Genomic DNA, 25,168 nt, shown 5'->3' on the forward strand with positions numbered 1-25,168 from the left:
CGGCTCAGGTCATGATCTCAGGGTCCTGGGATCGAGCCCCGCATCGGGCTCTCTGCTCAGCGGAGAACCTGCTTCCTCCTCTATCTCTCTCTCTGCCTACTTGTGATCTCTCTCTGTGAAATAAATAAAATCTTAAAAAAAAAAAGAGAGATGTTTACCAAAGAGAGAAGGAAAGGAAAAGCACAAAAAAGTAACTTTGGTTTGGGTTCAAAGAGGCAAACTGTCTGGACTGAGCAAGGGGATGGGTCTACTTTGCCTGCTGTGCATGAGTTAGATCTATTCTGGAAAACTGCACTCAGTTCGGAGCAGGGCTCTGAGCCGGGCCTGACATGCTTCCGCACAAGTGAAGGAGAAAGCCCCTTGCAGTTCATTCTCAGTGGGCTGGATGTCCTGTAATTGTAGCTCCCAGCTGAGGCTTCCCTATTGAGAAAAAAAGAGCATTCATTCATTCATTCATTCAGGGCTTACTCTCTGCAAAGTGTGGAAAAGGGTCCACAGGTAAATTTACTTTGATGAAGTTGAAGCTTGAACCTCCTCTCTTGCCAGCATCCCTTCTAAGGTGGTGCATGAGCCCTGGCAGTGTATGGCTGTACATTTTTGCTAAATTCACGAGCCTAAGATACTGTAACCCTAATCAGTTAAGACTGTTACCTCTTTTGGAGGAATTTGAGCTGACATGCACTTTGGGAACTGAGTTCAGTGGCACGAATGTGTGTCTTGTGCCGCCCTTCCTAAGCAATATTAAGTTCTTGCTAGACTTCCTGGTGTAGGTATGGCTTCCAGGAATGGTCTTAACCTCCATGGTGCTGATTTCCCAGGTATCATGACACAGGTGTGCAAGGTCAGGGTCATCTGCTTTTATGAGTGGAACCTACAGAACTCAGAACCCAAAGCAAAGTACACAACAGAGGAGGAGGAGTTGGTGTACAGAGCCATCATCTCTGTGGAAAGTTCTAAGTATCAGACAAGTACAGCTGTAAGTGGAGGATTGACTCCCCTCTCTGCTTAGATGAAATACAATGTCCTTCCTGGACCGTAACATGAAACATACCACTGCAATGGGGACATCAACATCACCTTGGTAAGTGAGGGTCACTGAGTATTTGAGATTTACCCCTGAACAAGAGCACTTGAAATGTCCCCCAATCGTCTAGATTTTATAGGAAATAACTTGATGAATAGAACATTGCCATCAACAAGTAGGCATCTCAAAACTCTTAATAATATAAAACAAGTTTTGTCTAGCCATGCTTCCTTTCCAAAAAGGTGGTATGAAATTTTTATCACAGGAAAAGGCAATAAAAAATTTTATGATGACTAACATAACACGATAAAAATTTTTAAAAAAGGTAATAAAAGATTAAATTAAATTAAATTAAAAAATTGTTGGCCAAAAAAATTAAAACAGTTGAGGATCAAAAATACAGGCTATTTTCCTGGTTTGATTTATCAGTTTTAAAAATTTGCATTTTTGCTGTGAGTTCCTTCTTCATTCTAAATACCTACTCACTTTGTACCTAATCTGATATTTATAATTTTTAAAAAGATTTTATTTATTTACTTACTTAACAGAGACAGAGAGATCACAAGTAGGCAGAGAAGCAGACAGAGAGAGAGGGGTAAGCAGGTTCCCGCTGAGCAGAGAGCCCGATGCGGGGCTCGATCCCAGGATGCTGGGATCATGACCCGAGCTGAAGGCAGAGGCTTAACCCACTGAGCCACCCAGGTGCCCCGATATTTATAATTTTATATTATTTTTCTTAAAGAGGGATTTCTGAATTGTAGAAACTATAGACTCCACCGTGGCTGGGTTGCAGAGGAATTCAAACGTGAATGTGGCTAGTGCCCAGCTAAAAAGTTTATCACATAGGAAAGGAGATGAGACAAGTTTCTACAAGAAAAGTACTCCAGATTGATGCTAATCATTGCTTTGAGGGTTCCGGGGCCTCTGGGGACAACTTTACCAGTCCCTCAGCTCTCCAGCCTGTCCTTATCCTGGCACTCACAATTGTCTCCCTGAAAGATTCCTTTTGAAGACCCAAACAAACCCACTCTTACCCTATACAAATCACATGGTCAGAATAGAAAACCTGGGTCTCTCCTATACTGTGTTCTCGGCCCCGGGTGTCCTAGCCCCCAAGTGACTTGTGGACTGATCCCTCACTGGTGTCATACAGGGTTAGCGGATCCTCACTCACCAGCTTCCTGACCTCGATTAAGTCAGCTGACCTTTCCACACCTCTACAGTAGGGCTCAAAACACCAACTTCGAGTGCTATGAAAAGCCAATAAATTAGTTGATGCTTGCAAAACATTGATTAAGTTCAAAGCTCCAAACAGAACTTAAGTGTCATTATGGCCCTTCCTTCAAAGCCTAATTCAAATGCTACCACCTTTATAAAGCACACCCCCGCTCAGCCCCCCACCCATCGAGCGCTCCTTCCTGTGCACATTGAACCTGCTTCTGTTTCCCAGCGTGTCATGTACGGTTTACTATTGTCAAGCTATTCTCTTATTTACTCACTCATTCTTTTATTTCCTAAATATTTATTGAGCTGTTCTCTGTGCCAGACACCCACTTTCTCCCTCCCTGTGTTTATAAACCAGGCAGAGGCTGTCGTATTTTATCTGTGTTCCCTAAAGCATTTAGCTTGGTGCTGTGCACTAGCGACGATGGGCTCAAGAGTGGTTGTTTTTGCCTGGGGTGACATGTGAGCTGTGCCTTGAAGGTTAGGGAGGGTTAGATGAGGCGGGGGGATGGCTGTTCCTGGGACACAGAACACGAACCCTGCTTCTTCCGTGGCAGTGGTTCCAAAGCAGGGAGCAGACATAATCATTGGGACAGCTTTCAAAGGAAAGGGATGCCTGAGTCCTTTACTCCCCACCCCAGGTGATTCCAGTGTGCAGTGGGGTTTGCCAACCCCTGCTCCAAGATCATTTTATTATTTGGATACTGAGACATTCCTAGAGACTACCTTTTTTTACCAGCCCATCCTCGTGACTCTAGGGTCACACATCCTTCTTAATGTCCAGGGCCTGGATCCTGTGAAGTCACTTGTGTTTTTTGGTATCCCTGACAAATGCTGGCTCAGGCAGGCTGTTGACAACTCTCTGGTTCATTGTTCTATTACTTCATTGAAGTTTGTAGCAGGTGGAGCTGGGAGATGGGACCATGCCAGGACTACATTCTCCACGTTTCCTACCCTTCTAGAACCTTCTGCCCTTTGCCACCAAGGACTGAAAAACAAAGACTCTGACCCACCCCCAGGAGAACCAAAGAAAACTTTAGAGTTCTACCCCTCCCCCACATCCTCATCTCCCCGCCCCTACCCTAGGTTTCTTTCTTTTTTTTTCTTTTTGCCTTCTTTTCTTTTAATTAATTATTTTTATTAACATATAATGTGTTATTTGCCCCAGGGGTACAGGTCTGTGAATCGTCAGGCTTACATACTTCACAGCACTCACCATATCCCATACCCTCCCCAATGTCCATAACCCAACCACTCTCTCCATACCCCTCCTCCCCCCAGCAACCTTCAGTTTGTTTTGTAAGATTAAGAGTCTCTTTGGTTTGTCTCCCTCCCAATCCCATCTTGCTTCATTTTTTCCTTCCCTATCCCCCAAGGCCCCCACTCTGCCTCTCAGATTCCTCATATCAGGAAGATCATATGATAATTGTCTTTCTCTGATTGACTTATTTCACTCAACATAATACCCTCTAGTTCCACCCACTTCATTGCAAATGGCAAGATTTCATTTCTTTTGATGGCTGCATAGTATTCCATTGTATATATATATATATACACCACATCTTTTTTATCCATTCATCTGTTGATGGACATCTAGGTTCTTTCCATTATTTGGTTATTGTGGACATTGCTGCTATAAACATCCGGGTGCATGTGCCCCTTTGGATCGTTACATTTGTATCTGTAGGATAAATACCTAGTAGTGTGATTGCTGGATCATAGGGTAGCTCTATTTTCAACTTTTTGAGGAACCTCCATGCTGTTTTCCAGAGTGGCTTCACCAGCTTGCATTCCCACCAACAGTGTAGGTTGCATCCTCTCCAACATCTGTCATTTCCTGACTTATTAATTTTAGCCATTCTGACTGGTGTGAGGTGGTAACTCATTGTGGTTTTGATTTGTATTTTCCTGATGCCAAGTGATGTTGAGTATTTTTTCATTTATCTGTTGGCCATCTGGATGTCTTCTTTGCAGAAATGTCTATTCATGTCCTCTGCCCATTTCTTGATTGGATTATCTGTTCTTTGGGTGTTGAGTTTGATAAGTTCTTTATAGATTTTAGACACTAGCCCTTTATCTGATATGTCATTTGCAAATACCTTCTCCCATTCTGTCAGTTGTCACTTGGTTTTGTTGACTGTTTCCTTTGCTATGCCAAAGCTTTTGATCTTAATGAAGTACCAATAGTTCATTTTTGCCCTTGCTTCCCTTGCCTTTGGTGATGTTTCTAGGAAGAAGTTGCTGCAGCTGAGGTCCAAGAGGTTGCTGCCTATGTTCTCCTCAAGGATTTTGATGGATTCCTTTCTCACATTGAGGTCTTCCATCTGTTTTGAGTCTATTTTTGTGTGTGGTATAAGAAAATGGTCCAGTTTCATTCTTCTTCATGCGACTGTCCAGTTTTCCCAACACCATTTGTTGAAGAGACTGTCTTTTTTCTGTTGGACATTCCTTCCTGCTTTGTCGAAGATTAGTTGACCATAGAGTTGAGGGTCTATTTCTGGGCTCTCTATTCTGTTCCATTGATCTATGTATCTGTTTTCGTGCCAATACCATACTGTCTTGATGATGACAGCTTATTAATAGAGCTTGAAGTCTGGAATTGTGATGCCTCCAACTTTGGTTTTCTTTTTCAACATTCCTCTGGCTATTCGGGGTCTTTTCTGGTTCCACATAAATTTTAGGATTATTTGTTCTATTTCTTTGAAAAAATCGATGGTATTTTGATAAGGATTACGTTAAATGTGTAGATTGCTTTAGGATGCACAGACATTTTCACAATATTTGTTCTTCCAATCCATGAGCATGGAATATTTTCCCACTTCTTTGTGTCTTCCTCAATTTCTTTCATGAGTACTTTATAGTTTTCTGAGTACAGATTCTTTGCCTCCTTGGTTAGGCTTATTCCTAGGTATCTTATTGTTTTGGGTGCAATTATAAACGGGATCCTCTCCTTAATTTCTCTTTCTTCTGCCTTGTTGGTGGTGTATAGAAATGCAACTGATTTATGTGCATTGATTTTATATTGTGACACCGAATTCCTGTACAAGTTCTAGCAGTTTTGGACTGGAGTCTTTTGGGCTTTCAACATAAAGTATCATATCATCTGCAAAGAATGAGGGTTTGACTTCTTCTTTACCAATTCAGATGCCTTTAATTTCTTTTTGTTGTCTGATTGCTGAGGGTAGGACTTCTAGTAGTATGTTGAATAGCAGTGGTGATAGTGGACAGCCCTGCCGTGTTCCTGATCTTCGTGGAAAAGCTCTCTGTTTTTCCCCATTGAGAATGATATTTGCTGTGGGTTTTGCCTTTGATAATATTGAAGAATGTATCCTCTATCCCTACACTGTGAACAGTTTTGATCAAGAAAGGATGATTTACTTTGTCAAATGCTTTTTCAGCATCTATTGAGAGTATCATATGGTTCTTGTTCTTTCTTTTATTACTGTATTGTATCACATTGATTGATTTGAGGATGTTGAACCAATCTTGCACCCCAGGAATAAATCCCACTTGGTCGTGGTGAATAATCCTTTTAATGTACTGTTGGATCCTATTGGCTAGTGTTTTGGTGAGAATTTTTGCATCTGTGTTCATCAAGGATATTGGTCTGTAATTCTCTTTTTTGATGGAGTCTTTGTCTGGTTTTGGGATCAAGGTATGCTGGCCTCATAAAATGAGTTTGGAAGCTTTCCTTCCATTTCTATTTTTTGGAACAGTTTCAGGAGAATAGGTATTAATTGTTCTTTAAATGTTTGGTAGAATTCCCCTGGGAAGCCGTCTGGTCCTGGGCTCTTGTTTGATGATGACTTCAATCTCCTTACTGATTTTGGGTCTGTTCGGGTTTTCCATTTCCTTCTGGTTCAGTTTTGGTAGTTTATACGTGTCTGGGAATGCATCCATTTCTTCCAGATTGTCAAATTTGCTGGCATATAGTTACTCATTATAAGTTCTTATAATTGCTTGTATTTCTTTGCTGTTGGTTGTGATCTCTCCTCTTTCGTTCATGATTTTATTTATTTGGGTCCTTTCTTTTTTCTTTTTGATAAGTCTGGCCAGGGATTTATCAATCTTTTTAATTCTTTCAAAGAACAAGTTCCTAGTTTCACTGATTCGTTCTACTGTTCTTTGGTTTCTATTTCATAGATTTCTGCTCTGATCTTTATTATTTCCCTTCTTCTGCTGGGTTTAGGCTTTCTTTGTTCTTTCTCCAGCTCCTTTAGGTGTAGGGTTAGGTTGTGTACTTGAGACCTTTCTTGTTTCTTGAGAAAGGTTTGTATTACTATATATTTTCCTCCCAGGACTGCCTTTGCTGTGTCCCACAGATTTTTGAACAGTTGTGTTTTCATTATTATTTGTTTCCATGAATTTTTTCAATTCTTCTTTAATTTCTTGGTTGACCCATTAATTCTTTAGTAGGATGCTCTTTAGCCTTGATTTATTTGTGTTCTTTCCAACTTTTCTCTTGTGATTGAATTCTAGCTTTAGAGCATTGTGGTCTGAAAATATGCAGGAAATGATCCCAATCTTTTGGTACCGGTTGAGAACTGATTTGTGACCCAGGATGTGATCTATTCTGGAGAATGTTCCATGTGCACTAGAGAAGAATATGTATTCTGTTGCTTTGGGATGGAATGTTCTGACTATATCTGTGATGTCCATCTGGTCCAGTGTGTAATTTAAGGCCTTTATTTCTTTGTTGATCTATTGCTTGGATGATCTGTCCATTTCAGTGAGGGGGGGTGTTAAAGTCCTCTACTATTATTGTATTATTGTTGTTAATTGGTTTATATAGTTCACTGGTCCCATGTTCGGGGCATAGATATTTAAAGTTGTTAGATCTTCTTGTTGGACAGACCCTTTGAGTATTATATAGTGTCTTTCCTCACTCTTATTATAGTCTTTGGCTTAAAATCTAATTTATCTGATATCTGATTGATCTGATTGCCACTCCATCTTTCTTTTGATGTCCATTAGCATGGAAAACTGCCCCCCCCATTTTTAATCTGGAGGTGTCTTCAGGTCTAAAATGAGTTTCTTTCAGACAGCATATTGATGGATTTTGTTTTTTTATCCATTCTGATACCTTGTGTGTTTTGATTGGGGGCATTTAGCCCATTTACATCCAGGGTAACTATTGAAAGATAGGAATTTAATGCCATTGTATTGCCTATAAGGTGACTGTTACTGTATATTGTCTCTGTTCCTTTCTGGTCTACTACTTTTAGGCTCTCTCTTCGCTTAGAGGACCCCTTTCAATATTTCCTGTGGGACTGCTTTGGTGTTTGCAAATTCTTTTAATATTTGTTTGTCCTGGTAGCTTTTCATCTCTCCTTCTATTTTCAATGATAGCCTAGCTGGACATAGTATTCTTGGCTGCATATTTTTCTCATTTAGTGCTCTGAATATATCATGCCAGTTCTTTCTGGCCTGCCAGGTTTCTGTGGATAAGTCTGCTGCCAATCTAAAATTTCTACCATTGTATATTACAGACTTCTTTTCCTGAGTTGCTTTCAGGATTTTCTCTGTCTTATACTAGTAAGTTTTACTATTAGATGATGGGGTGTGGACCTATTTTTATTTAGTTTGAGAGGGGTTCTCTGTGCCTCCCGGATTTTGATGCTTGTTCCCTTTGCCATATTAGAGAAATTCTCTGCTATAACTCACTCCACTCTACCTTCTGCCCCTCTCTCTCTTTCTTCCTCTTCTGAAATCCCAATTATTCTAATATTGTTTCATCTTATGGTATCACTTATCTATTGAATTCTCCCCTCATGGTCCAGTAGTTGTTTGTCTCTCTTTTGCTCAGCTTCTTTATTCCCCATCATTTGGTCTTCTATATCACTAATTCTCTCTTCTGCCTCATTTATCTTAGCAGTAAGAGTCTCCATTCTTGATTGCACCTCATTGATTCCTTTTTTGATTTCAGCTTGGTTAGATTTTAGTTCTTTTATTTCTCCAGATAGGATTTCTCTAATACCCGCCATGCCTTTTTCGAGCCCAGCTAGCACCTTAAGAATCATCATTCTGAACTCTAGATCTGACATAGTACCAATGTCCATATTGATTAGGTCCCTAGCCTTTGGTACTGCCTCTTGTTTTTTTTTTTTTTTTTTTTTTTTTTTGGTGGTGAGTTTTTCCACCTTATCATTTTATCCAGATAAGAATATATGAATGAGAGAATAAAATACTAAAAGGGTGGAAAAGACCCTAAAAAAATGTATGCTAACCAAATCAGAAGAGACTTCAAAGCAGGGGGAGAAGAAAAAGGGTAAAAATAAAAAAAATAATTATATATATATATATATATATATATGTGTGTGTGTGTGTGTGTGTGTGTGTGTGTGTGACTAGTGACTAGAACAGAACCACCCACTTGATTCTGGGTGTATTTTGGTCTCTTAGAAGAAACTACCTCTCTAAATTTTAAAGAAAGAAAAACTTATATATATACAAAAATAAGGGTAAACATGATGAAGTGATGGAATATGACTATTAAGATGAAAATTTAAAAAAAATTCTAAAAAGGGAATTGATAAGATAAGTTGGTTGGAAAAAAAAAAAAGAGAAAAAAATAAAGCAGGGGGAGGGAATGTGTTCAGGCAGGAAACTAGAACAAAGCCCTGTGCTAGATTTAGGCTATATTTTGACCTATTAAAAGAAATTGTATCCCAAATTTTTTTGGAAGAAAAAAAAACCCTATATGTATACAAAAAATAAGGTCAAATACAATGAAGGATAAAATATGACTATAATAATGAAGGATTGAAAAGATTTTTTTTAGGAAGGTATTGTTAAGATAACCTAGTTAAAAAAAAACATTAAAGGAGGAAAGAGGAAAAGTTAAAAAAATTAGAATAAGAAAAAAAAATTAATTTAACTTTGCAAAACTAAAGGATTATGGGGGAAAAGCCATGAATTCCATGCATTGCTTTCCCCTATCTTCTGGAGTTCTGCTGTTCTCCTTGACCAGTGAACTTGGTCTTGGCTGGATGTTCTTGCTGATCTACTCGGGGAGGGGCGTGTTTGCAGTGATTCTTTAGTGTCTTTGCCAGAGGCGGAACTGCACTGCCCTTGCCAGGGGCCGCGCTAAGTCATCTGCTCAAGTTCGCGCTCAGGAGCGTTTGTTCCCTGAGCGCTTTCCGTAGAGCTCCGGAGGACGGGAATGAAGATGGCGGCCGCCCAGTCTCTGGCTCAGAGAAGCAAGAGCTTGGGGTCCCCCTCCTCAGCGCACCCTCGGAGAAAAGCCGACTGTCCCTCCCGGCTCCCTGGTCTCCGGCCGCCCTCTGAGCTCACTGGCCTGTGACCGAGCATTTCTGTCTCTGGTGCATGGCCCTGTCTGGAGTCTCCAAACCCAGCAGATTCCTGCCGCTAGAGGAGGAAGGTAAGTCTCCCTGGATCTGTCACTTGTGGGGTCCCTGCTTGAGGAGCATTGGCCTGTCTGTGCCTTGGATCATGGTTTAAGGTAACCCTGAGCTGAGAGCCCCTCTTCGGCTCCCTCTCTGCCGCTGGCTTCCCCGCTCTGATACCTGTGAGCTCTGCCACCCTCAGACACTCCCGTCCTTCTGTGAGCCCGCGGGACCTGAGACCACGCTGTCCCCGCGAGGGCCCCGCCGCCGCTCTGCCTCTGCAGCGACGTCCCTCCGTGGAGCGACTCCTACACTTCGGAATTACTTTTCTGCATGTCCCGCCTTTCAGGAAGTGGTCGATTTTCTGTTCCTAGAATTACTGCTCTTCTTCTCTTTGAAGAAGAGACTCCTGTTGGGTTTATAGGTGTTCAGAATGGCTTGATAACTAGCTGATCTCCTGCTACCTGATGTCATCTCGGTCTGCTACTCCTCCGCCATCTTGCCTCTCCTCCCCTAACCTGGGTTTATAATCAAATTTTTACACCTCATTTCTGTGTTTTTCATCAGCTCATTCTTGCATTTTCTTTCTTCCCTCCCCTTGAACCGCTTCCCCTCCAGGCCCACCGCCTGTGGTTAGGCCTCCATGCAGACGTGCCTAGCAGCATTTAATAATGGGGTGCTCCCCTGACAGCGGTTTTGATAAAGGTGGTGGGGAAGGTTCTTAGAGTGGTTGCGCTCGGCAGAGAGAAAGCATCCCTAGGTGCCACAATCTGAGATGCCCCAGGCCCCACCTGTAATTATACCTTCTCAGCCTCACCTATCCACCTCCCTTTCAGAGCAAAACTATAGTGGGTGACACCTCCCCACTGGGGGAGGCACCAAGCAGGAGTTTCGGTTGGGAAATTAGTATTTCTTTCTTTATCTGCCCTGCGGGTGCTGTCACTCCCCGAGGAAGAGTTCTGGCTGCTGCTGGAAAGATCAGGCATTCAGGCTGTAAAAATAACAACCTTTTACCTTCAGAGAGGCCTTGTTCCTGAAAGAAATTAGGCCTCCATTATGGGCTGTTTTAGACCATTAGTGATATGTTTGTCTTTCCCCAAGAATGTTTACCTTTCCCTATGGGGAACCGAGGCCAGTAACTGTAATCAAAGCTCAGGACTTCAGCTCAAGGAACCAACAGTTAGGTTTTGGAGTTGAATTTCAACTCACTAATTGGCTCTGCAGGCGCCTTTGTTTTTCTTTCCCATTCCCTAAGTGCCCTTGTCTGTCTTGAGCTGCCCTCCCCAGGTGCTAGAGAATTCTAAGCCAAGGAAGAGGAAGTAGATCCTCCCAGGAGCAGTACTGTCTCTCCCCATAACCTCAAGGTTTGCTATCGAGATTCTCGCCAAGAATCTTTTGTCGGCTGGATGTTACTTTACTGCTCCATGCCTCGAATATAATTACGGCATCTACCTATGAGGCTTATGTGAAGATTAGGTCAGATAATGCATCTAAACTCAGCAAGTGCATGCCGGAGGGTTCCTACTCATTAATTGGGAGCTGTTTTTACTTTGGTGTTCTTCCTCTCAATACACAAGTGGGAACTTGGATGATCCTGCCCACCCTGCACCGTGCCCCCACCACCATATGCCCCTGACAAGGAACTAATGAAGTGCAAAGAAGCCTTTTGAAATATCCAGAACCATAGGAAATTAATAGTTAGAGCGTCCCGTTGAAGCTCTCTATCTATTTTCCACCTATAGCAGAAATCTCGCCAGGTCATTTCTAGTGGGAGAAGCTTCCACTATCTTCTGCTTGTTACTTCTAGGACCATAGACTCACTACTTTTCAAGGATGCCTGGACTATCTTCAGACTTTAAAAGTTCTTGCTTGTATTAGACTCAGACCTATCTCCCTGTAACCTTGACTTGTATTGTGGTGGATGGGATTATAACCAAGTCAAACGTTAGGATAGAGAATTGAATTCACCTGCCTCTGAGCTTCTGTGAATCTAGTCTTCCTTGTTCATAAAACAGGGGTAGTTATTACTCTATCTGATTACTTTACACCACTCTGGAAAGGATTGAGTGTGACCATTTTGGTTTCAAAAGTGCTAAGAAATCTAATGGGGTATCTATTAGCCTTCTGGACAACACACAGTATATTTACTTTGTTTTCTGCATGACCATCTCTTGAGATGGAAGATTTCAAACACAGAAATTGGATAGTATGATACTGTGCTCCTCATGTACTCGTCACTCAACTTCAAAAATTACCAATATCTTCGCTGATCTTGTCATGTGGTTTTCTTGACCCATTCCCATCGGCTTTCCTCCTGGGCACTTTTTAGATTGCCAAGTGTCCATCTTGAAATGGAATGACCACCGGGTTGTTTGTTGTGAAGGCAGAGAACGTGTCTGCCTCATCCACTCTTGTATCTCTAGTATCTGGCACTGCCCTGGTACCATAGGCTCTTAATCAACAATTATTAACTAACTAAACCAAAAGAAAAAGCATTTGGGTACCATAACACTCTCAAGTATTGATTCCCCTGGGGTAGGAAATGGATTCTTGCTATATCGCAGAGTCCAGGTCATGATAATCAAAATTAACTGACCACAGTTAACCAAGGAGGGGGTTACGGGACACCTTTGGGCCACTGAAGGATGGAGCACTGGGGCAAAGTTGGCTTTACTGTGTCATTGGTTTGGATGAGAAATCATTCCCGAATGTTCTTCATTGTGTGCACTCAGAGATTTCCTAAGAGCAGATACAGAAGTTATGTCCATGCTTCTCTTTTGGGGGGCTTGACTACATGATTCTCCAGTGTTCCCAGGCTCTCCCCAAAGTCAGGTGGAAGCCTCAGAGCTGCTTCCAAGAGGAGCAGGAGGGCCTCAGAGATCATGATGAGTCCCTTTAACTCTTGCGCTCATTCACTCATGTGTAAAATGACCTACCTCATGGGCCCATTAGGATTTATAAGGAACTAATGTGTGTAAAGTGTATCTTTCAGTGCCTGGCATAAAATGGGCATGTGACCCACTCACTGGCCTTCCATGCCTGACGCCATTGTTGGCCATGCTTGGTCTCTTTTATATTTATTTATTTATTTATTTTAAGATTTTAATTTATTTATTTGTCAGAGAGAGAGAGAGAGCATACAGCCAGGGGAAGAGGCAGACAGAGGGAGAAGCAGACTCCCCGCCGAGCAAGGAGCCTGATTTGGGACTTGATTTCAGGACCCTGGGATCATGACCTGAGCTGAAGGCAGACGCTTAATTGACTGAGCCATGCAGGCATTCTGTTTGGTTTCTTTTAATGAGATCCACTGTGTGCCAGACATCATGTCAGGTGCAACAGCCTGGTGTCTGTAGGTTACTCCGTGGAACTTGGAATGTTGAAGGTAGTGTTTGTAATGACCTCATTCTTCCTCAAGTGTTCCTTGGGGCCACTTTCAGAGCCAGACCATGGGCCGGGAAGGATCATGGGTCTGACATGGGCTGGAACTTCTGGGTCATTCTTAATATCATCTATGAGAATTTTGAAGAGGTGAGTGCCATGCTGTTCATTTTGACCTAGTGACTTGCTCTCTACTCCTTTACTTGCCTGCTGTATAACGGACATTCAGTCCATTCTTGTATTTATGCGGGAATTTGTGGTGTGGTGAGCCCATGCTTTTTTGAGGCATTTCTGGAGTAACACCAGGAACATAGGCAGCCAAGAATAGCAATTATTTGTAATGGGAGTTAAAATCATGCTTGGGACCCCCAAAAGTGTTGTTTCACCTAAGTAAAGAGAGGAAAGAAAGGAAAAGTAAAGAAAAGGAAAGGAAAAAAAAAGAAAGAAATTATTATTTTCTTTAATTTCTTTCTTTCATTAATTATGCATTTCCTTCGGCTACAAATCTTTTGGGAACTCAGATTTAAAGAACTACTAGAAAGCTATCAAATAATGAATTGAGGTATGACCCATGGGGAGAAATTGCTCAGTGCTTATAGGAGAGGAGGTCAGATTTGCTTTGAAAACTTGGCAGTTGACCATTGGGATTTCTCAGCCCTGCCCTCTTGATACCTGCTGACCTTCTTTGTCTCCACGCCTGTCCTTTTCAGATGGAAGGGCTTCTAGAGCCTTACATCTCTAGCCACCCCTTAATATTTCTTTATTATAACAAAAACTTGTCGAAGGTTAACAATTGGCAGATACAGCTTCTAATTCCTCAGTGTTCTAATGTGTTCTCCTTTCTTCCTGATTGTCCATTGTGAGTTACAAGGTACACAGAGACCTCAGTGGGTGTTGGGATAATGAAAAAACATTATCCCAAAGCAGACAGGAAGGGTGTTCTCCCCACTTCCTTCCCCTCTTCTCCCTTTTCTCCCACCCACCTTCTCTCTCTCCCTTCCTTCTCACTGTACCTCCCTGTCTCTCTTTCTCTTGTTCTATCTTTTCTTATCTATCTTACCTTTTCTTAGAACTGGTTTGTAGCAGAATGAATCATCTAAGAGCTGGACAGGAGGAGGAAGGTGGGGGAAGGGAGGTTAGAAAATGCACATCTGTCCCCCCTTACAGGATTATAGCATGGAGCTATTTCCCTTTATTGAGCTTTTCAGGACTTTACTGGGGGGGCTGTGCTTGGTTACAAACCAGGGTGGGAAGGTACCATAGGAAGAGGCAGGCCACTCCAGATGGATAGGTAGCAGGTTGACTAAGCAAGGGGATTTACATATGAGGGTCTTGGGTGGCCACAGGATGAGTTGATCTCTACACCTGCCCACCACGTCTGGAAAGTTTATAGAGTAGCCTTAGTGGGGTTAGTGGGCTTCAATATTGAACTGTGTGCCTTCATGTACATAGTCCAGATGGTCTCAACAGCACCTTACCTCTCAAGGCTGCATCCTTGGCATGGCTCCCATCATGGGAATGATGGATAGAATGTATATTCCAAAGACAGGGGAAGGGGTGAGTAGCCCTTATTGCCCAGGTCCAGCTCGCAGGCCAACTGGTGACCCATCGTCTCAATGACCTCCTCCAGCAGACTTCCATTGTCCCCAAACTTTACAAAGGCAGTCTGTATACATTAGAATAATGCAGACGTGGTGAGGCTCCTGGTGATGCCCATGCTGCTTGGGATCCAGGAGAAGAAGAGTAATGAGTCTCAATAAATAGCCTATCGACCACCGAGGAGTGAAGTGAGCCCATGGGTTCCCCTCTCGGCTTTCTCCCTCACTGCATTATTACTGGGCTGTATCTGTTCCCTTTGTCTCAGCTGCTTCCAGAATCAATAGCCAGCAATGATTTCCTCCAACCTGTGCAAATTATACACAGGCATGCTGGGGGCCTGGGGTGACTAGGCAGGCAGTTCTCAGGCAATCTGTCCCGGGGGCACTTTCATGACTCCAACCCTCTTTGAAGCCAGTAGGCTGGATAATCTGACCTCAGAGCTTGAGAAATAGCGGCATGTGTACTAGTGGATAAGAGAGCCAGGGAATCTTCTCTCTAGACCTGCAGAATTTTGGAGTGACCACGAGAAGACAAAACATACCCCAAATTATGAGTGTTGCCTCATGGAAGAAGGGTAAGCCAGTGTTGACAGCTTGGACATTGGTGTCAGGTAGACCTTTGTTTAAGTCCAGCTCTGTCTCTCATAGGCTGTACGAGCTTGGTAAGTGGCTTACTCAACAAGCTTGTATTCAGACCACACTTTCTTCACTTGATATTAAAAATACCTCACTGGCTTCTCATGGGGATTAAACGAGATAAAATATGTTATGTACTATGCTTAACACAATCCCTGGAAGCTTCTCAATAAAGTACGTCATTTCCGTTGTTATCTGGTGTGCTTTCTTCCTTGTATTATTTTTAAGTTACTAGTGTTGGGTAAGGCCCCCGTGGAAAAGGTTCTAGGAGAACAAGATGTGGAAAGTGGGGTGTTTTACATATCAAGAGAGTAAGATTTTTGAGGATGTTTGTGTTTATTCCTTCTGCCTGTCTGACCTCTCTTCCCCAAGAATAACTTTGTCTCTTGAGTCCTTGCACCAAAAAGGGACAGAATAAACCCCACAAGGTTTCCCTGCTGAGGCTCTGACACGGGTCACTCTTGACTTTGTGCTGGGACCCAGCACCCATTGGGAATACTGGTCTTGGCATCTACCCAGGCAGAGGACCAGAGTCTAACAGTTGCATAGGTCTGAATCGCAGGAGAAAGGGTTGGACTAGAGACCTGTACTTGGGAATCTATGTGGGAAGACCTAACCCGTGACTGTGCGTGAGTGAACAGGAAGTGAGTATAGTTGAAACAGGACCACAGTGAATTTCTAGGAACACCCACATTGAAGGGGAATAAAGATTCACTGATGGAAAATATGGCAGAATTGTCAGAGAGGGAGAAAGAACTAGAGAGAGAAATATCAAGGTCTCTGTCCACATCATCATCCCAGAACTTGTGCTTATGGTATTTTACATGGCAACAGAGACTTTGTAGGTGTCATTAAGTTAAGGATCTGAAGATAGGGAGGTGGTTCTGGGTGGGCCCAGAGTAGTCACAGGGGTCCTTGGAAGGAAAGAGAGAGGCAGGACAGAGGAAGATGTGAGGATAAGAGAAGAGGTCAGTCTGTAGTTATTGGTGGCTTTGAAGCTGGAAGAGGGACACAAACCAAGAATGTGGACAACTCCTAGAAGCCGGAACAGACAAAGGATGATGGGTTCCCCCTAGAGCTCCAAGGGAACTGGCTGTAACCTTGATTTTAGCCCATGGGGACTGGCCTTCAGATAAGAAAGATTCACTTACAAATAAAGATAAACTTATATTGTTTAGACCACTAAGTCTGTGGTCACTTGTTACAGCAACAAAGGGACACTAATACAGTCTCCGAGGAAACAAAGCATTTGATGGAGGTGGGAGTGTTCAATAGTGTCCAAACCCCAGAGGCCAGGGTGGCAGGAGAATGGGTGTCACTCCAAGTCAAGGTGACACATTTCCTAAAGGAGATGGAGATGACAGTTCTGAGGACCAGGCTCAAGAGAAGGGGAGGGGCTTCATTCACTCGGGGTATGGGCAGTAAGCACCAAGCCTAACTGCTAGGGTCAGCCAGTCTCTTGGGCTACGAACCTAGTTGCAGAGACAGCAGGGGCAGGTGGGAAAAAGGCCAGGCAATCCCTGGGCACTTCCCAGAGGACACAGGCAGGTGGCCAGAGTGGGGCAATGGGCCCCCTAGGAAGGGGGCGGGGCTCATCTAGTTGGACAACCTTGGAGACTCTTGGCATCAAAAATGCCTCTCGGGGGACGCCTGGGTGGCTCAGTTGGTTAAGCAGCTGCCTTCAGCTCAGGTCATGATCCCAGCGTCCTGGGATCGAGTCCCGCATCGGGCTCCTTGTTCTGTGGGGAGCCTGCTTCTCCCTCTGCCTCTGCCTGCCATTCTGTCTGCCTGTGCTTGCTCGCTCTCTCTCTCTCTCTGACAAATAAATAAATAAAATCTTTAAAAAAAAATGCCTCTCGGCGGGGAAACAGGCCAAGTGACTGACAGGCTGGGGTTCAGATTTAGGGCTTCAGGCCAAGATGAAGCCTGGAATATGCCATACATGTTCAGCAGTGGGACGAAAGCAGAAAACAAAGGAAAGGTGAGACTCTAGGTAGATCTGGCTTGGATGAACCGAGGTGCTGGTCTAGATTTCAGAACAGGCTCCAGAGAAGGGTGGGCAGGATTGCTCAGGACACGGGAAACAAAGCTGAATGTCAGGACGCTGACTTGGCGTGGTTCCATCCTCTTTCCTGCTCCAGGTAAGGTCCCGGCTTGGCGGGAGGAGTCCAGTGGAGGGCGGCACAGGTTGTGGCCAGCGGAGGGTGGGGGGGTGCTGGGAGGGAGACGTGAGGTTAAGACACTGGTTCAGAGAGCAAGCAGCGCCAAAGCTCTGCCTCACCCACAGGCTTTCCAGATGCTCCTCGTGGAGGCTTCCCATCTGAGGATGGAACAAATTAGAAGGTGACGTCAGGAAGAAGGGAAGGGGAGTAAGTAGGTTTTCCCTCACGGATGAGCCAACTTTTGTTTCAGCCTTGTTTCACTGGCAAAGACACTGAGGCTCCAGGGAGAGGTGACTTGCCCAGATTCCCGGAGCTACTGGGCAAAGGCAGAGGCCATGGTTTCTGAGCTTCCCCAGCTTGGACTCTAGCCCCCACACACAGCCAACACTTCACATGGGCCAGGGTATAATGAGCATTGGGCTTATTATACCCATGGGCACACACTTCACAAGGATCCTACAGTCTTGGCTGCCCTTTGGTAGGAAAAATTCTATTTACTTGAACACCCAAGACCTGGAAGCTCTATTTGGTACAGCTATGGCCTTTTCCATAATGGCCTGAGTCAGCTGGAGTGGAGATGAGTTGGGAAAGACTGGTCCTAGGGTTAATGGATTCCTTCTGGATGCATGACCTTGCATTTTCTCTCTTAATTTACAATCAGATGTCCTACCATGGAATACTTCTGTGATGGATGCCACTCCAAAGAAGAAATCACTCACTCTCGCAAATGGTCCAGTTGAGATATAACAGGAAATGAATCCGCAAACTAAGATTGGCGTGGGCTTGTTGTTCTACACATGGGGGTGGCGGGGACGCGAATGTTCGGTGCTATTAACAATTAGGTAAGCTGGCGTCCCATCCTCAGAGGCTCTAACTGGGTAGATTTGCAGTGGGGCCCAGGCATCCAGAAGGGGGTCTCATGCCATCAAAGACCGAGAGCTGTAAAGGTGATATCCTGCCTGTGACAATTTCACCTCTGGGGGGCTGATTACCCTCGAGGGGCCCCACAGCTCCCTGGTTTGCAGAAATCCATGCATAGGCAGGAATTGGCAACCCGGCCCATGTGAGATCAACAGGGGGCAGGCACTGGCATGAGGGAGCCTAGCAGCTCCCCAGAGTTAGAGCACTGCTTGGCTGGTCTTTGTTTACCTGCCTCATGAAGAGTCTGGAGTTATGCCCCATTTTCTGGAGAAATGACGTGAGGGTGCTCTATTCATGAATCTGAGGATTTGAATGTTTCCCTTGACAGCTAAGTCTCTCCAAGTCCTCTCCCCGTTCACAACTCACAGGCAGGTTTCACTTCCAGAACAAGTCGCCGGCTTCTAGAACATGCGATTCCCATTAGCCTGCTGGCTTCCTCTGATGGGGCTCTTCTGGATGTGCAAACGTATCCATCTCTCTCTCTTATTTTATTGGCTTGGCGCAGGAGGGAAGAGGCAGGGTGCAGATTTGGTCTATGATCATAGTGGAATATTTCCAGATGCTAAGTGTATAATCCCTTTGGTTCTGCTGTGCCTGCCAAGCGAGAGCATAACAACGGTGTGCTACAGAATAGAGCTAAGGGTAAAACAAAAGTGTAACACGATTCTGTTAGCACGCTGCGCTTGAGGAGAAATGAACACACTGTTATTAGCATGCCTGCCGACCCACTTTTTTCCCCTTTGTGTGTATTGTTAAAGGATTTTGAATGGAAACATAGTTGAGGGGAAAAGGTAAAAGTGGTTTGACAGGGAAAAAAAAATCTATTAACAGTGTGGTTCTCTGGTTTTAATTCAAGGAGAGTTGCTGAAAATTGTTGATCAGTGAATAGACTCAGGTTGACCAGACAGACAATGCTGAATGGCCACCTGGGAGGGGGTGAGGTGGTAGGGGGAAAAAACCTTAATGATTCATTATGTTCTTTCCCTTCATGTTTTTGTCTTATTCCTTTTTCAATGGTGGGATGTGATGGATCTTATGCAGAAAGATACATGGGAGGGAGTAGGAAGGCAAGGACCTGAATGTGTGCATGAAATAGAATCTGATTTCCAAGCATGGATGATCTTGGGATTCTGCAAGGTCTCTTCCCTTCTGGAAGTTGGTCCCCATTGCTTACTGATGGACTTTCCAGATCCTGGGCTCTGCCTTTCTATAAGACCTCTGATGATATGGCTTTATTGCTAGACTTCCCAGTTAATGATGGCCACTTGCATGGGCTGCCCCATTACTCTGTTGCATCTCTCTCTAATTATCCCTGCCACTGGTGGTCTGTTTGGTTTCTAGGTCTTGGTCAAGTCTACTAGCAAGAGGTAGTCCATGGTTACACCAGCATCCTAAATACAAACTTATCTGGTTTCCTGTTACACCACTCCTGTTGATGCTTGACCTGTATGATTTCTAGCTAACTTCATGGACAGTCACAAAACCGTCCTGGGAACGTGGGTGAATGTTTTGGAACCCTGGGGATGTTGCTCAGCTGTTCTGTGTCTGAGATTTCATCCAGAAAAAAAAGGCGGGGGGAATGCTGGAAACTGCACTTTATACTTTTGTAACTTGGAAGACCAACTAGTCCAAAGATGCTTGAACCAAATTAGCCACGCCGGCTGGGTGTCTTTACTGGGTCTGGGTTTGCTTTTTTTTTTTTTTTTTTGGAGTGTACTTCACCTCTCTGAGATGGCAAGCATCATTGGGGGCGGGAGTGGGGGCTCAAGTTCATGATTCAGTTTGGAGCGTGCTTAGGATACTTCATAAGTATTATAGAATGTCATCAGGATTGTTTTTTTCCTCGTAAAACATTTTTGTTCAAACTTTTCGCCTCCACTTTCAACATCATGGTCTTTTACATCATCAGTCTACTTTTCAAGTTATTTAACAAATATTTTCAGAGCCCATTATCACTTCTGTCCAACTCTGGATAAGTGTTATGTGATACCGAGTGTGAGTCAAGTGCAAGGACGTAACAAGCCTCTCCAGGCGGTGTAGACTGAGCTAATGCAGTGCGAAATGCGTGGGTGGGTTCTTCCCTAAGTAGAGAGCAAAGCAAGTTCGGGGTTAAAGTAAAGTACCCATTGTATCACATAAATGAGAATATCCTCTTGTTTATTTCTCTTTGATGGGAGCGACATGAGGTGGTGACGAAGTCACCCAGGTTAAATTTCGAAGAGGTCTCATACATTTATAAAAATTCTCTTTGTATTTAAACGTAGAAAAACGCACCCTCTCATATTGCAGTCCACACCTTTAGTGAAAATAAAACTGGCAACTTGGTGTTTATCCCATTAGTATTCAATTATATTTCCCAGATAAACAGCTGGAGGCCATCTCTTCAGTGACAAATGTGTTTGATTTGACTTAATCACTACCACAAGGCACATCATTTACCAACACTTGCTGTAGTACAGTTTTAACAAGTAGGGTGACCCACCCTGGGAGAGGACTGAAAAAGAATACAAAACACTGAGAGGCAGAGAGGAGGAGGCAAGCACAGAATTAGAAAGGTATCTGGACCTTCAAGTGACTCCCGTGTTTAGCAAACCCATAACCCTGACACAGAAAAGCATACAAATCTTAAGGGGATATGCAGTGCAAGGAATGATCGCCATGTGAACGTACCCATGTCCCAGCACCGAGGCCAAGAATGAGAACATACCCGTGGCGCAGAACCATCCCTCCTTACCCCTTGTATGCGTTACCCACCAAAAGTCATCCGTACCACTCATGCTTTCATTTACAGTTCTTAAGGATTGTAGCCACTTGTCATTCTAGAAGTTTCTCAGCCAGCCCTTATGAGGAAGTCCTCAGCGTGGTTGTGGGCTAAGGTCTCCATGAGTCACATGCTAGATTTGAGCACTGTGTCCTGTGGCTGAATTGTGGCTGGAAGGGGAGCTAAACATGTTGAGGAGGGGTATGAATCTACAGTCTTTTCCCTTCCGTGTGCGGGAAGCCATAGCGCTCTCTTTCTTTCTGCTACTTCCCTCTTCAGAGTGGACACAGGTGGACACCTGATCCACCTTTCTGACTTGCTGTGAAGCTCTAATGACATAATGGATGTGAACACACTTTGAGCAGGATAAAGTACTGTACAATTATTACACCCTTCACCTAATGTGATGGAGAGACATTGATAGCTAGGTTGTTATTTTGAACAAGAGGGAGACAAGTGCACGTGTATCCAAACCAAAATAGGTACTGATCCTAATGGGTTGAAATGGCCCTAAATATTTCTCCAAATCTGGACAAGTGCCATTAACTTAACTCTTTAGGGCATCCCCTTAATAAGGCTGGAGTTGTGTAGTAACCTCCATGTCTTAGAACATTCAAGCTGCTATCACAAACACACTCTAAGTGTGGTGGTCTATTAAAAAACAGGAATTGATTTCTCATGGTTCCAGAGGCTGGGGAGTCCAAGATAAAGGTGCTGGCAGATTTGGTGTCTGGTCAGAGCCTGCTTCCTGGGTCTTTGGCTGCTGTCTTCTTACTATAATCTCACCTGGTGGGAGCTTTCTGGGGTCTCTGTTGTAAAGACACTCATACCATTCATGGTAGCTTTGGTATCATGATCTAATCCCCTCCCAAAAGCCCTGCTTCCATATTTCAACTCACTGGGAATTTTATTTCAACATATGAATTCTAGGGGACACAGTCAGTCTCTAACATTGCATATGATCTACTTTATTCCATTGCGTGTATGTTTCTGTTTCCCCAATTTACCATAAATATGAACTGATTTTATTTATTTATTTGATAGAGAGCAAGAGAGCCCAAGCAGGGGCAGTGGGAAAGGAAGAAGCAGTCTTCCCACTGAGCAGGGAGCCTGATGTGGGGCTCGCTCCCAGGACCCTGGGATCATGACCTGAGCCGAAGTCAGACGCTTTACCGACTGAGCCACCCAGGTGCCCTTGAACTGTTGATTATTAATGATGGTTAATCTGATAGGTTACGATTAGATTATCAGAGTATTAACCCCCCAAAATCAAGATCTATAACCTACCGATAGAGAACTATTTTTACATGAAAAGCAACACAGTCTAATATTTGTGATATAAAGTAATGGTCCTCCCATGCTTTGGTTGGGCTTCTGGCAACTTTTGGAACATAGACTGGTGGCTTATAGGCACTGGATTAGGATTTAGTGATAGCAAGTGGAACAAAGCAGTTATGTCCCTTCCCCAGTGATGTTTCAAATTTCTCAGCAAGTTCTTCTCATCTCATTTAGTTCCCATCTTATTTTGTTGTGTTTTCATTTCTGTCCTTTTTTTTTTTTTTTTTTTTTTTTTGGTGGCTTTCCATCCCTGGAACATAGAGATCAGCTATTCCCTGTCAAAAGTAAGTTTTCTGAAATTCCCTTCTTTATTTTAATATTTTTTAAAGATTTTATTTATTTATTTGACAGAGAGAGAGAGATCACAAGCAGGCAGGGAGGCAGGCAGAGAGAGGAGGAAGCAGGCTCTCCGCAGAGCAGAGAGCCCGATGTGGGGCTCGATCCCAGGACCCTGAGATCATGACCTAAGCTGGAGGCAGAGGCTTAATCCACTGAGCCACCCAGGCGCCCCTGCCTCTTGGTTTTGGCTCAGGTCGTGATCTCAGTCATGAGATCAGGCCCCATGTTGAGCTTAAGCATGGAGTCTGCTTAAGACTCTCTCTCTCGGGGTGCCTGGGTTGCTCAGTGGGTTAGAGCCTCGGCCTTCAGCTCAAGTCATGATCTCGGGGTCCTGGGACCAAGCCCCGCATCAGGCTCTCTGCTCAGTGGGGAGCCTCCTTCCCCCTCTCTCTGCCTGCCTCTCTGCTTACTTGTGATCTCTGTCTATCTCTGTGTCAAATAAATAAATAAAATCTTAAAAAAAAAAAAAGACTCTCTCTCTCTCTCCCCCTCTGCCCCTACCCCATCTCTATTGCTCTAAAGTAAATAAACCTGCATACACACACACACACACACACCCATGCACACACTGAATTGAGATCAAGTTATCATCCGATTCAAGCCCAGTTTACTGACCGCTACAGAATTAACCTCTCCAAGTAGGACACTGTCCTTAAAATCTCGGACACCCCGTCCTTTACTGTGAGGTGAGGAGGTTCTCAGCAGAGGGACAGACGGCTTCTATTTCACTTGAAAACACAAAGGGAAAAGGGTTAAAAGCCCGGTTGAGTCCCCACATGTTGGTTAAGCACCTGTTTTTCCGGGCATGTCGTGGGGGTGTGGGACACAGATGTGCAGGAAACCTTACCTGCCTGGAGCTCACCAGCACGGCCGGACAGCACGCATGGACGTGTCCAGATGGACATGTGCACGAATGACAGGGACCCTAGGAGGCTCTTGGGGAACACAACGAGGGAGCAATTCCTCCTGTGAAGGGGTGTGAGGGAAAGTCCCAAAGCAGAGGAGGTGATGATTCCAGACCCGCTCAGTGACAGCAGGAGAAGCAAGGCACGGGAGGGCAGAGGAAAGCACAGGGCTGATCTGGGCAGCCTGGTCCGCCTGCCGCTGGCACCCAGGGTGCCCGGTGGGAATGGCCAGACACGGGCACTCAAAGGCGGGAGGCTGTCCTGATGCCCTGAGACCTAGTCTGCTCTTGGTCAAGCGAGATGTTTTAGTTCCTTCAGACAGAGGTGAAGGCTGCCCTCAGCCAAGCCCCAGCCTGGAGAGCATAAGGACCCTGTGTGTGCTTTCCACTGCTGGGTCCCCATCAGGCCACATGGTGTCTGCTGGATGGATGTGACCCAGTCACCGTAGGCAGAGATAGCCATGATGCCCTTAAAGGAGCCTTTGGTTGCACAAAGGAAAATCTAGATGGAAGGGACCCTGACAGAAAGCTTAATCTCTCTTCCTCAGTGAAAGGTGCTTTTGATTAAGGCGTTTGGCCTAAGATTCTTTAAAATAACGTATTTTCAATGGTCAGAGACTTGAAGTTTCTTCTTGGCAGGCTCAAAGAGTTGAACCGGAGGCTTGGGCAGCTGGGAAAGGTATTACTGGGTCTTTGCTCCAAAAAGGATCGGGCCTCCCCAAAATAACATGCAGCTGAAACCAAGGAGAAATACAGCTTTTAAGGGACTGTCCGTGGCCAGGGCTGGCCAATAAATGTGAGGACCAACCAGCGGTCCGTGGTCTCCGGTTTTAAGCTGTTTCCGGCCCGCGTTGTCATTTCCCAGCCTGCCCCAACTCAGAACTCTCTAGTGAAGGCAGGTGTGGGGCTGAAGGCAGGGCACCTCTGCTCACGGCTGGTGTGAAACAGTGAGGAAGGCACAATGTAAGTGCAGACGGCCGTCGGCCCGGGCGGACGTCAGTCGGAGCCACGTGTGGGGCAAGTCCAGACCTACCACAAGCAAGCGGGAGACAGGCTCCGGGGGTCTGTAATTCGGCTGCTAACGGAGGGCTGGCGAGCCCAGGACACTCAGGTTACGCGCTGTGCTCCCCTGACCTCTCCTAGCTTTTAGGTTGCTGCTGGTGGCCTCAGGCACTTTTCAGTTCTTTGAGCCTCGGTGCACTGAGTCTTGAATCCATGTGCACATCCTACCGGACTCACACCAGCTTTGCTGCTTAACCCTCCCACCTGCCCCCTGCCAAGTCCAACTACTTCCCTCCTGTCTGCACGGCCTCAGCTGCGCAGCCCCCAGCGGCAGGCACCAAACCAGATGCCCCTTCTCAGTTCTTGGCTCCGGCCAAAACCCACTGACCAGTGTCCTCACCCCCGTCGAGCCCACCCTCCCCCGGCACCCCAGTAAGAAGGCTAGGATACCTCTGCAGTCCTACTGGGTTGCTCCTCTTTCTAACTCCGTTAAAAACTCTTGATCCTTTTCTTTTTCTTTTTAAGATTTTATTTA

This window comes from Enhydra lutris, unplaced genomic scaffold (genome assembly GCF_002288905.1).
Source record: "Enhydra lutris kenyoni isolate GAN:26980312 unplaced genomic scaffold, ASM228890v2 scaffoldscaffold13, whole genome shotgun sequence".
Classification (NCBI taxonomy): Eukaryota; Metazoa; Chordata; class Mammalia; order Carnivora; family Mustelidae; genus Enhydra; species Enhydra lutris.